Source organism: Microchirus variegatus (genome assembly GCF_963457635.1).
Source record: "Microchirus variegatus genome assembly, chromosome: 21".
Lineage (NCBI taxonomy): Eukaryota > Metazoa > Chordata > Actinopteri > Pleuronectiformes > Soleidae > Microchirus > Microchirus variegatus.
In genome coordinates, this window is record NC_139822.1 from 11,917,757 (window position 1) to 11,928,926 (window position 11,170).

The following is an 11,170-nucleotide window of genomic DNA, read 5'->3' on the forward strand; positions in this document are numbered from 1 at the left end:
CCTCAGAGGATTTATCTGTCCACTGGATACATGTTATATATGACGGCAATGTGCCTGCTAGAGCCTGCAAATGATCACTTTTCCAAATGCTAACTGCTGTTAGCTCCCAGAAGCCCCTGTGGCTGATGAAATTTCCTGTCCCTTAAGTTTCGTTTTACTTTTTTTTTAAGGTGGACCTTTAAGGTGGAACTAAGGAGATCCTACTAAACAGAGTGTTCTGAACGGGGCTGTTTTGGCAGGGTGATTGAACTGCTGTGGTGCTTCATCCTTATGGTATTTTGAAAAAAGTGTACTAATGGACAGCAGGGAACTAGGTTAACTTGGAGAAATAGGGTATCTTATGACCCCTTTGAAATAATTTTTGCAGTGTATATGTACGAGTATGCTATGTGATAGACTGCATGTGGACACGATAATAATCAGTGTAGAGATGACTAGATATAATGGCTTTAAAAAAAAAAAGAGAACAGTACGCTGATTGCCACTGCACTTCCTCTTTGCCATTAAATGTTGAGAGACAACTGTGATTCTCTATCTCCAACATCAGACGGCTGACAGGGGTTTTTATCTGACGCTAACAAAAGAAATCGTCTCCCCATTTTTTTCCCCCCATCAGTTGCATTATTGATAGGCATTTGTCGGCACAGATGGATTGAGTGGCTTGCCGCTGAGCTGAAATGCAATCATGAACTCATGTTGCTCTCAATTTGGATCTGCCCTGGGATCCTTGTCTCGTCTGATCCTCCATCTCCGCCCTGACTTTACTTTTTCTCCTTTCAACTCGCACTGTTCAGTTACACACACGCACATATCTCTTGTTACTTACCCCACCAGCCCGTATGAGCTGTCACAACCTTGAGCAGGAACTTTGATTATGTCCCAAAAGGACTTTTCAGTGGATTTAATGTAATGAACGACTTCTCCGTTCTCTCATGTTTTTTTGTACATATATTTTGTCTGGATGATTGTTTTAACCTCGCTTTTCAAAGTGCTGTCCAAATAAAGTTAGGACCTAAAAATAATGCATACTTTATGGATCCAAAGCCTTGCTGTTCAATAAAAGGAGAGAGTGTTTTTTAAAAAAAAACTATAATAAAAGATAAGCACTTTAAAATGAAGCAGATCCATCACTGATGGATGATTACATTTACCAGACTCGGAGGCAGAGACTCGGATTCGGTGCTGAACTCCATTATATCACCGCTTGATTGTGTGTGTGAGCTGGTGGAGAGCAAGTCAGTGGAAAAGAAAGAGGTAAATCAAAACCTGAGGCACAGGTTAACAAGAAATGGGTGGGAGCTGAATGTGTGAAAGGTAGAACATGGTCTCGATGTTTTGAAACCTCTATATTTTCTTCCTTTTCTTAAGTATGTTTCTTGAATGAATGAATGAATACATCCCACAATTTTACAAATGAGATACAGAGCAGGAGTTGAAGGGTAACTAAGGACCATACCTGAGAGCACGGAAGCCAACGTAGAATTGGAGAACTGAAGACATGGGGTCCAAGTTTTCTTGAACGGTCCCTCTGAGGAATAAAGCAGACAGGTCAGGTATTTAAGGAGGGAAATATTATCATTATCTTGTGTTTATGTTTGTTTTAGTAGAGGGTTTTTGATCCAGGTCAAAAATGTGTTTTTCCTCACAGCCACAACAGACTCCTTTTACACAGCAGTATCAAATATTTGTCCGTCCATCCATTAGGCTTGAATTTTAGGACAAGACTGGTACAGTCTGTATAGGTACCTACTGAGACTGCACAATTGGTGTCACAACTGAACAAGGAATTGGACCCAATTGCAAGACCCAGGAGACAAAGTAAAAAATAAAACAATCTTTTAATCTGAAAGTGCAACGAAAAACCACTCGTATGAGGGGAAAAACTACTAGCAAAAACAGGACATAAAGCTAACAAACAAAACCATTCTCTTGAGGGAAAAACTACTAGCAAAAACAGGACATAAAGCTAACAAACAAAACCATTCTTTCAAGGGAACAACTACGAGCAAAAACAAGGGCTTGACAAAATAGCAAACAAGTACAAAACCTGACAAGATGGGGCATGGCGCAAATCCTGACAAGACGATGGTACACACGGTAATGGTAAACGGGTGGAAACAAACAGGGCGGGGAAGACAATCGGATTGGTGGGAAAACACAAGGGGAAGGGGCAAGTTACCTGAAACGAGAGAAGAGTGAAATTTCAAAATAAAACAGGAAACCACAAGACAACATTAACACAAGACAACAACTAAACGCAACCAGATTTCTTGGTCTTGACATTTTTGGCCATACAGGTGAATTCTCAGAGTTTATTTTGTGTTATTTTGTTTAGGGAGATTTGTAAACGGTGCAAAAATCCTGGGCAGGTCCCAAGTCCATCACAGGGACACATAGAGACAAACAACACACTCTCACACATTCAGTCAATTTAGAGTGTCCGATTTGCCTAATTCCCAAGTCTGCATGTTTTTGGTCTGTGGGGGGAAACTGGAGAACTTGCAAACTCCATCCAGAAAGGCCTTAGTTCCGACTGGGTCCCTAACCTGGTTCATTCCTCCTCTTCAATATTTATACCAAGTTGGCTTTACCACGTCTGCATGACATCCTGTGCATTTATCACCTCCGTCTGGCTTAAAGCATCATGGAAAGAGGTCATGGATTTCTTAACTGGGCCCAGAAGGAGTAAGTGTTCCACTGCAGAAGTTGTAGCATCAGTAATGAGAGCACTTTTTCTGGTTATACAGTCTCAGGTCTGAATGTACTTGGAAGCTTCCAGATTTTTGAAGTTCACAGACGTCTCATGTAGGTTCCTTTTGGACAATAACAGCTGCCAATCACACTGGTGTCCACTCATGTGCGCCATGCTTTATCATCCATTTCCCCCTAAATGGAAAAAAACAACATATACAATTGAGATAATGACCTATTGAAGAAGACCTGACTGAAACTATTACACAAAAAAAATATTCTTTTTGCAGCAACTGAGTCTCCCCCTGGTGGCTAAAATGCTGCTTCTGTACCACTTCCTGGGCTCCACTTTTCAAATCAGAGGGCTACGTCCAACTCTTTTACACATGGTCTTAGGGTTGGCATAGCTCAGCACACATGAGTATAGGTCAGGGGTCACCAACGTGGTGCCCGCGGGCACCTGGTAGCCCACAGGCAGCCAATACGGTGCGGGCTCACTTCACTTCACCTCACTTGCATGTATCCGTATGTTCGCTCAGTAAAATATCTTTGATATTGTTTATAAAAACTGGTAATCGTTAGGAGTAAGCACTGGAATGAATGTGTATGCAGTTGAATGCATAATATTAATCATTTAAATGGTAAACAAACAAAAAAATATTATATGGTAGCCCTCCATATTATTTTTTACCCTTAAGGTAGCTCTCTGTCTCAAAAAGGTTGGTGACCCCTGGTATAGGTATAGGTACCTACTGAGATTGTATAGTTTGTGTCACAACTGAACATGGAACAAAAAAATAAAACAAAAACCCACTCGTTTGTAGGGAAAAACTACTAGCAAAAACAAGGGCTAAAGCTAACAAACAAAACCATTCTTTCGAGGGAAAGCTAACAAACAAAACCAAAACCACTCTTTCGAGGGAAAAACTAGCAAAAACAAGGGCAAAAGCTAACAAACAAAACCACTCTTTAAAGGGAAAAGCTACGAGCAAAAACAATGGCGTAAGCTAAACAAAACCACTCTTTCGAGGAAAGCTAACAAACAAAAAAACACACTTCTGAGGAAAAAACTGGCAAAAACAAGGGCCAAAGCTAACAAACAAAAACACTCTTTCAAGGAAAGCTAGAAATAAGAAACACTCTTTCGAGGGAAAACCTAGCAAAAACAAGGACTAAAGCTAACAAACAAAACCACTCTTTCGAGGGAAAAACTACTAGCAAAAACAAGGATGAAAGCTAAACAAAACCACTCTTTCGAGGAAAGCTAACAAACAAAACCACTCTTTCGCGGAAAGCTAACAAACAAAACCATTTCAAGGCAAAAACTACTAGCAAAAACAAGAGCTTGTCCAAAGTAGCAAACAAAAGTACAAACCTGACGAGACAGGGGCGTGGAGCAAACGCTGACAAATCCTGACAAGAAAATGGTACACATGGTAATGGGGAGTCTCCCCCTGGTGGCTAAAATGCCGCTTCTATACCACTTCCTGGGCTGCAATTTTCAAACCAGAGGGCTACGTCCAACTCTTTTACACACAGTCTTAGGGTTGGCATTAGCTCAGCACACAACACCCACAAACAAATAAGCAGCAGGACGAGAGGAAGAGGCAAATACGACAGGGCACATGAGGTGAAGAGGAAACAAAGAGCATTTCCTCACAGTCATTACCGAGTTAATAATACGTCCACGACCCCAGCTCCAATTTTCTGTGCCAGTCAGATTCAACACAAAACAGGGCCCCAAACAACCACATATATTACTGATGACCTTTAAATCTCCAATTAAAAGTCAACTAAAAATGGTCCAAAGCAAAGGTCAAAGTAAAGGTTTTCCCTTTTTTTCATTCACTCACACGACACACGGTCACTGTTGTTACCACGTTAGTCGCTTGTTTTTAGGGCGCTTGTTTTCCTTATAACTGTTTTTTAAATTCATTTTAAAGGTACTTTTGAAATAATTAAAGTATTTTATAATGATATCAAATACATATAATAATATTAAGGGACAAAATGCTCCAATTATGTTAGTAAGCAGCTAGTTAATGGTTAAATGCTTGTATATTACATATATTACTGATGACCTTTACATCTCCAATTAAAAGTGAACTAAAAATGGTCCAAAGCAAAGGAATAACTAAGTTTTCTATTTAAAAGAAAAAAAAAAAAAGTAATTTACTGACACAACACTGCATCACTGTTGTTACTAAGTTACCCCCTTTATCAAGTACTTTATAATGAGTAATACAGGCCCAACAGGCTCAAATTTCAAATTTAACATGCAATGTTTGTGAAGGATGATGCAACACATACATGTATATAAAGAAATGACTTTGCTTTTTGGATTCCAGCTGGTATAGGTTGATATTTTCTCTGCATGGAGAGTCGTGTACAGTTTTATTTTTATACTTTTCCTGCTGGGAGCCGGTACTGTACAGGGACAAAGTGACAGGACCTGGAACTGAGCTCTGTGGGACTTTATCATGCAGCTGTGTGGAGAGACGCACCGTCTATACCACACACAATGGTCTATTAGAAAGATGGGACGCGAGACAACTCGGTGCTGAGCCAGATCGTATAGTGCTTTAAGTGAGTCGATTAAAATTTTATGATACGATGTCAAACGCTGCATTGAGCCCTGAAATAATTAAGACTGAGTAATTTCCCAGCTGCATCCATTGCCTTTTTTTTTTTTTTTCATCCGTCAAACAGGGGCAGAGTGTGGGCTCTAGTGTCTTCTAAAAATATGAAGGGGGAATCTTCTCAGAATTCTGCAGATACTGTACTGTATAAGGCCAGACTCTTTCCTGGATACAAGAAACAGTGATTCATTCATTGATGACGAGCTGTTTTTCACACATCAACCTGGTCATAAATTTAACCCTTTAACAACTATGTCTTAAAATGTCTGTCTGGATTTTTTTTTTGGTTATTTTTCAGAAAATTTCCTATGAGTTAAGAGCTTTTTGCCCATTTTCTTTCAATATCTGGTTGTTATTTACAACTTACTGCGTGTTGAAATAGTGTATTAACAATTTAAAATGAAGAAAAACAAAAACTTTTATTTAAAAAAGATGATGAGTATGGGGTTGGTGAAAGGGTCTACCGGGAGCCCAGACCCCAGACAAATAACGAAGGTTAAATTTTGTCATATGTCTAATATGGGCCCCTCAATCATATATTCTTATTATTAGTATTTATCTGACAAAAAGGACATAGTGACAGGCCCTACCTGGGACAATCTGTGAGACCACCATGGGCACTTTTCCCCGACATTCAGAGCGGATTGGTGAGAGAAGCACAGAACACCTGTCCTGTCAGTTGGATGACAGGGAACTAGCACCATGGACAGCGACCTGATGAAGCAGCAAGAGAGGGAGAGGAACTTCTGGTTGTCTCTGTTCTGACGTTCTTGTGGGAGAGAGGACTGCATTTAAGGGATAAGAGAATGGAAATTACTGCTACTACTTTATATATTTACTTTATCGGGTGCATGCACTGTTGCGGAGATGGGGCCTCTTCTGCTCCTACAGGTCATAATCGTCCCTATTGATTAGTTTCTTACAGTACTAGTCATTTTAAGTGGACATTTCTCACAAGACAGAATGTCTTAGAACTTTCTTAAAAGTTTGGCCAGTTTTTCCTCTTTTTAAGGAACATTACCTAAATCCTGAAAGTGACTAGTTTTAAGTGTAAGAGCAGAATTTGCTTACCTCAGATTCGCAGATTCCTTTTCCTAAAACAAGTAATATGAAATCACTTTAGGTATATTTGGCTTATTTGAGGCTTCAGGGTTGCTGGTTCTTTATGCGTGGAAAGTGGAGAGTTGGGAAGAGGGCGTCGCCTTGGTCTTGTTGTGATCAGGTTTTCCCCTCGGCCTGCTCGCAACGATTGGGGGCTCGTCCAGGATCGGTCCACATACTGGAAACTTTTACGTCTGAGGACACACAAACATGCAGACTTCAATTTGTGAAAAACTCAGTCCTTTATAGAATTTGAAAGATTCTTGACACATTTGTCTGTGTGAGTTTTTATTTTTTATTTTTTGGAATAATCCTTTTAAAAGTGGCAACAAGCCCATGAGGCATTTAATGCAAATAGTCCTGGGATGACACATCCTTGTTTACATGCATCTGAATAATGGTGGCGGTGGTGGGTCACTGAACAAGCTGTGAAACAGCAGACATATCTAAAGTTCACAGTGTGCCTGGAGAAATGTTTTACTAATAAAACACTAGAGGAATTCATTTAAAGAATAAAAAAAAAAGGTTGGTGAGAACTGCCGTTGTTTCTTTGTTCAAATAAAGAAAATACAAATGCAGCCAGTGTATGAAGTTGTGAAGTTCATGATTTCTTTACTTAATGTTGCATTAGAAAGAGTAGTGCGGACTCGCTATGTGACATTTGCAGCCCTGCTAATCTGTGCGTGTTGATGTCCACTGTGTTTTTAGGTGAAGCCACTCACTTTATCTCTGGCAGCTTGTGAGATAAAGGTGCCACACGTGAGTGCTGTCTGTGTCAACAATCTTGAGGCGAATCCTGAGATGTAGAATGTTGGGACTCAGCTTAAGGATAATTGATTTCCGTCACAGACGTAGGTGTCTTCCGATTTGAGGCTGGTTTGAACAGATTATCTGGTCAAATTATCCTGTAGCAGGGTAAAGTTAAATTAAAAACTGCCACTTAGGAGTGAAATTTAAGATCAATCCTTTATCAGGATTAAATGTTGAAAATCAGTAAACAAGTCTGCTGTGTTTGTGGTCTACTATGTTTTTAAAATCAGATCAAATTTAAAAATCCTCGAGTGTGGGGCAAGAGGCAAGTAAACCACATGGGCTGGATGTTATTATCAGGTGCTTCAATCAATCACTCAATCAGTGGAAGTGGACAATCAGTGGACTCCTCCTGTGAGCCCTGACCCCACTGGAAGTCTGTTATTCAGTACTTTAACATTAAAGGGGTCATATTATATCCTATTTCTCCAAGTTACACTAGTTCCCTGGTGTCCTAATGAACATGTCTGTGACATGCTTTGGTCAAAATACCATAAGAATGAAGCACCACAGTAGTTCAATCACCCTGCCAAAACAGCCTGGTTCAGCCCTCGCCAGCACTCTCGCGTGTTATAAGGACAAAGCGGAGCTCCGCGAGACAACAATTCCAGAAATGTAACGCATTGGGACGTAGCAATGAGCACGGAAGTCAACATTGCGTGTTTTATCTCCTGTACTTAGACTGAGGAGGACCACAAAAACATGAGTGAGTCATCTTTTTTCACACTTTGCCGACTGATAGGACCTCCAGAGTCCCAAATATAAGGATTTAAATGATTAAAAAGTTGATTTTGCATAATGACTTAGTCTGAAGTCAAAGTCAGACAAACAGAAACAGACAATGCGATTGGGAGTTGAATTACGGCTGCATGTATGACTAAAGCGGAACTCAAGCATGGTCTGTATACCACTTACTCTCCCCCACCAAAGCCCATAGAGAAAATCAACGTTTTTAGTGCCTTGTTTAGTCAGTTTCTGTCTATGAGGTGAATCAAACAAAGGTTTTCAAACACCAAAGTCACAAAATAACACATTTGAACTTTACAAAGCTCAGAGAAAGTTGCTGACTAACATTGAGATACAATTGAGGTACAACACATTTGTGCCGAGTCATTTCAAGCTATTTCAAAGACATCGTTCTCCAGTTGTGTCACAAATATTCTTCTCCCATAAAGCAGAAATAAGCAGCTCAAAACCAGTTCACCAAGACAGGGATTTTGTATGTATGGGACCGATACTGATATCGGTCATCCTTAGTTCTAGGCGCAGAGGCGGTACTAATACTTTTCAGTCAGTTGTCCCATTACTTTTGGTCCCATAAAAAGTGGGAGGCACATATAGAAAGTGTTGTAATTCCTACACTGATTTGGTGGTAAATACCCTCCAATTAAAGCTGAAAGTGTGCAGTGAAAGCACATCTTGTTCGTTTAATTTAAAATCCATTATAGTGGTATATAGAGCCAAAAAGAAGAGAATTGTGTCGATGTCCAATTATATATGGACCTGACTGTACATACCACACTTCAAAAAACCTGGACTGTCCTTTTAAGTTCAACAAAAATGCATTTGTACTGGAGACAAACTAAAGTTGTCCATGATGGGTGATAATTACTCTCCGTGGGTTGAGCAGCACCTATGCAGGCTTAAATTGACCTTTGACATTTTTCTATCTATCACTGTCCAACAACTTATTGAGAGCTGACACAGAGTGACATTAGCATTCGTGGCACATTGATGAATCTAAGTCCAATATTATTATCATCATTATCATTATTTTCCTTCGATTTGACCTTCACTAACCTCTCAGGGAATTATCTGCATTTTCAGCCTCTGTATTCATCAGCTGGCGACATCACAGCTGCTGCTGCTGCTGCTGAGAAATGACATAGAATGAAAACAGTAATTAAAGGTAGTAATTAAAGGAAGACCCCCTTGTCCATATATATGAACATTAACCGGTGTCTCTGCATTGCTTGGTCACTTGGGGGCAACGACAACGACAACAACAACAACAACACGTTTATTATCTCGTTCATTATCGCCTCGTGCAGTTGATATTGTGGAGGTAGCAGAGCAGTAGCCCATGTGATGTCTGGCAGGCGCCGCAGCAGCAGCAGCGACATTAGCATTCATTTGCTGTTGTGTCTTTCAAGGTCTGCATTGGCCGCAGCAGGGAGTTGTTATTAAAGGGAGGGGGGGAATATTGGATTTACATCTGACAGGTCACCAGGAGCAAGTCAGACATAGGCAAAAATATTTTTAAATATTGAATTCAGGTGTGTCAATCAGGCTTTGGGTTAGGCCACATCTTTTCCAGTGAAGGACAATCTTAACACTTCAGCATACCAAGACATCTTTGGACAGTGCTGTCTCCCAGTGGAGGACTATAAAGACATGGTTTGACTTTGAGTTTCTGTGTGGAAGACACAGAGTCCTGACCTCAACCCCATGGAGCGTCTTCGGGGTGAACTGGAACAGATGGTGAGTCGGGACTTTCTCGTCCGACATCAGTGCCTTGGCCTCATAAATGCTCTAGAGTAGTACACAATTTCCCCCAATACTCCCAAACACTACACAATCTTAGAGAAAGTCATATAAGAAGTGCAAAATTGGGGCCAACTCCATAATAAAGTACTGTATATTTAAGGTAACACTTTAGCACACACCATTAACTAGGTGCTTACCAACATGCATACAAGTGGCATACTAGCACTTGAATTAGTAAATATTCAGCTCATATTAACACCTCATGTAGGAAAAATTAAATTCATGTCATAATAGAGGTAGAATAAGCTGTTAATATGTGCTTATTGATTACTAATAAAGGGCTAGTATGCTACATATATGTTAGTAAGCACCTAGTTAATGGTGAATATGTGTTCCCTAATCTAAGGTGTTACCATATTTAAATACGTCAGTGCATCCGAATACTTTTGTCCATATAGTGTATCTAGTAAGTCATTTGGTCACGTCACCGGTAAATGAAAGCAAAAACAATGAGCTGAAAGGAAATGCAGAGAGTCAGGTGATAATCCTCTCGCTTTCTCTTCACGTCATTGCACAGCTTGAAAATAACTTAAAAATGCTGATGATGAGTGAAAAATTCCAAACATAAGATTACATAGGAGGGTCACGTATTTGAGAGAACAACAACAAAAAAAAGACTTTCTCAAGTCTAAAGCATTAGGGGCTGGCCAATAATTCAATAACAATATGCACTAATCAGCCACTCTTTAGGTACATATGACACCTTGTAAAGTGTCTGCCATTCCAGGCGGTGTTTTCACACCTCTTTGTCTACTGTAGGTATCGGGGAGCCGACTCCCTGCGGATGTTGCAGGAAGGTGTCAGTTCAGGCTAGACAAAATACACAATATACAATACACTATACACAAAGTACCTGGTATTCTGTGTTGGGCAGGTATAGAGTGATGGGCAGTTGTAGCTCTGAGACAGAGAAATTTAATTTACCATTACATTATTGCCTCTTTTCTTTTAATAAACTATTTTCTAAAATCCTAGCAGATGAGCAGCTTGTGAAGTTCTCAGACCAGTCAGTATGCCAAATTCAAAGTAATGCTACCATGTTCTGACATGCATACATGTATTAAAGTTACTTCCATGGTTAATGGTCCGTTTCAGTGTTGCCAGATTTGTTAATGTCAGATGGGAAAAAAATACACTGGGCGGATGAATAAAATGTGGGCTGCTTTTGTCCACATTTGGGGAGTTTTTGTCGTCCTCATACAGGTAATTTGTGATGTAAATAATGACATTTATTAGGCCTAGACGGCTTAAAAGTGCACCTTTTTACGTGCAGCTGGGACGGGCGCTACACTCTTAGAAATAAAAGTGCTAAGTAGAACCATATAAGGTTCTTTGGCTTGTCCTCATAGGAGAACCCTTTTTGGCTCCAGTTAGAACCTTTT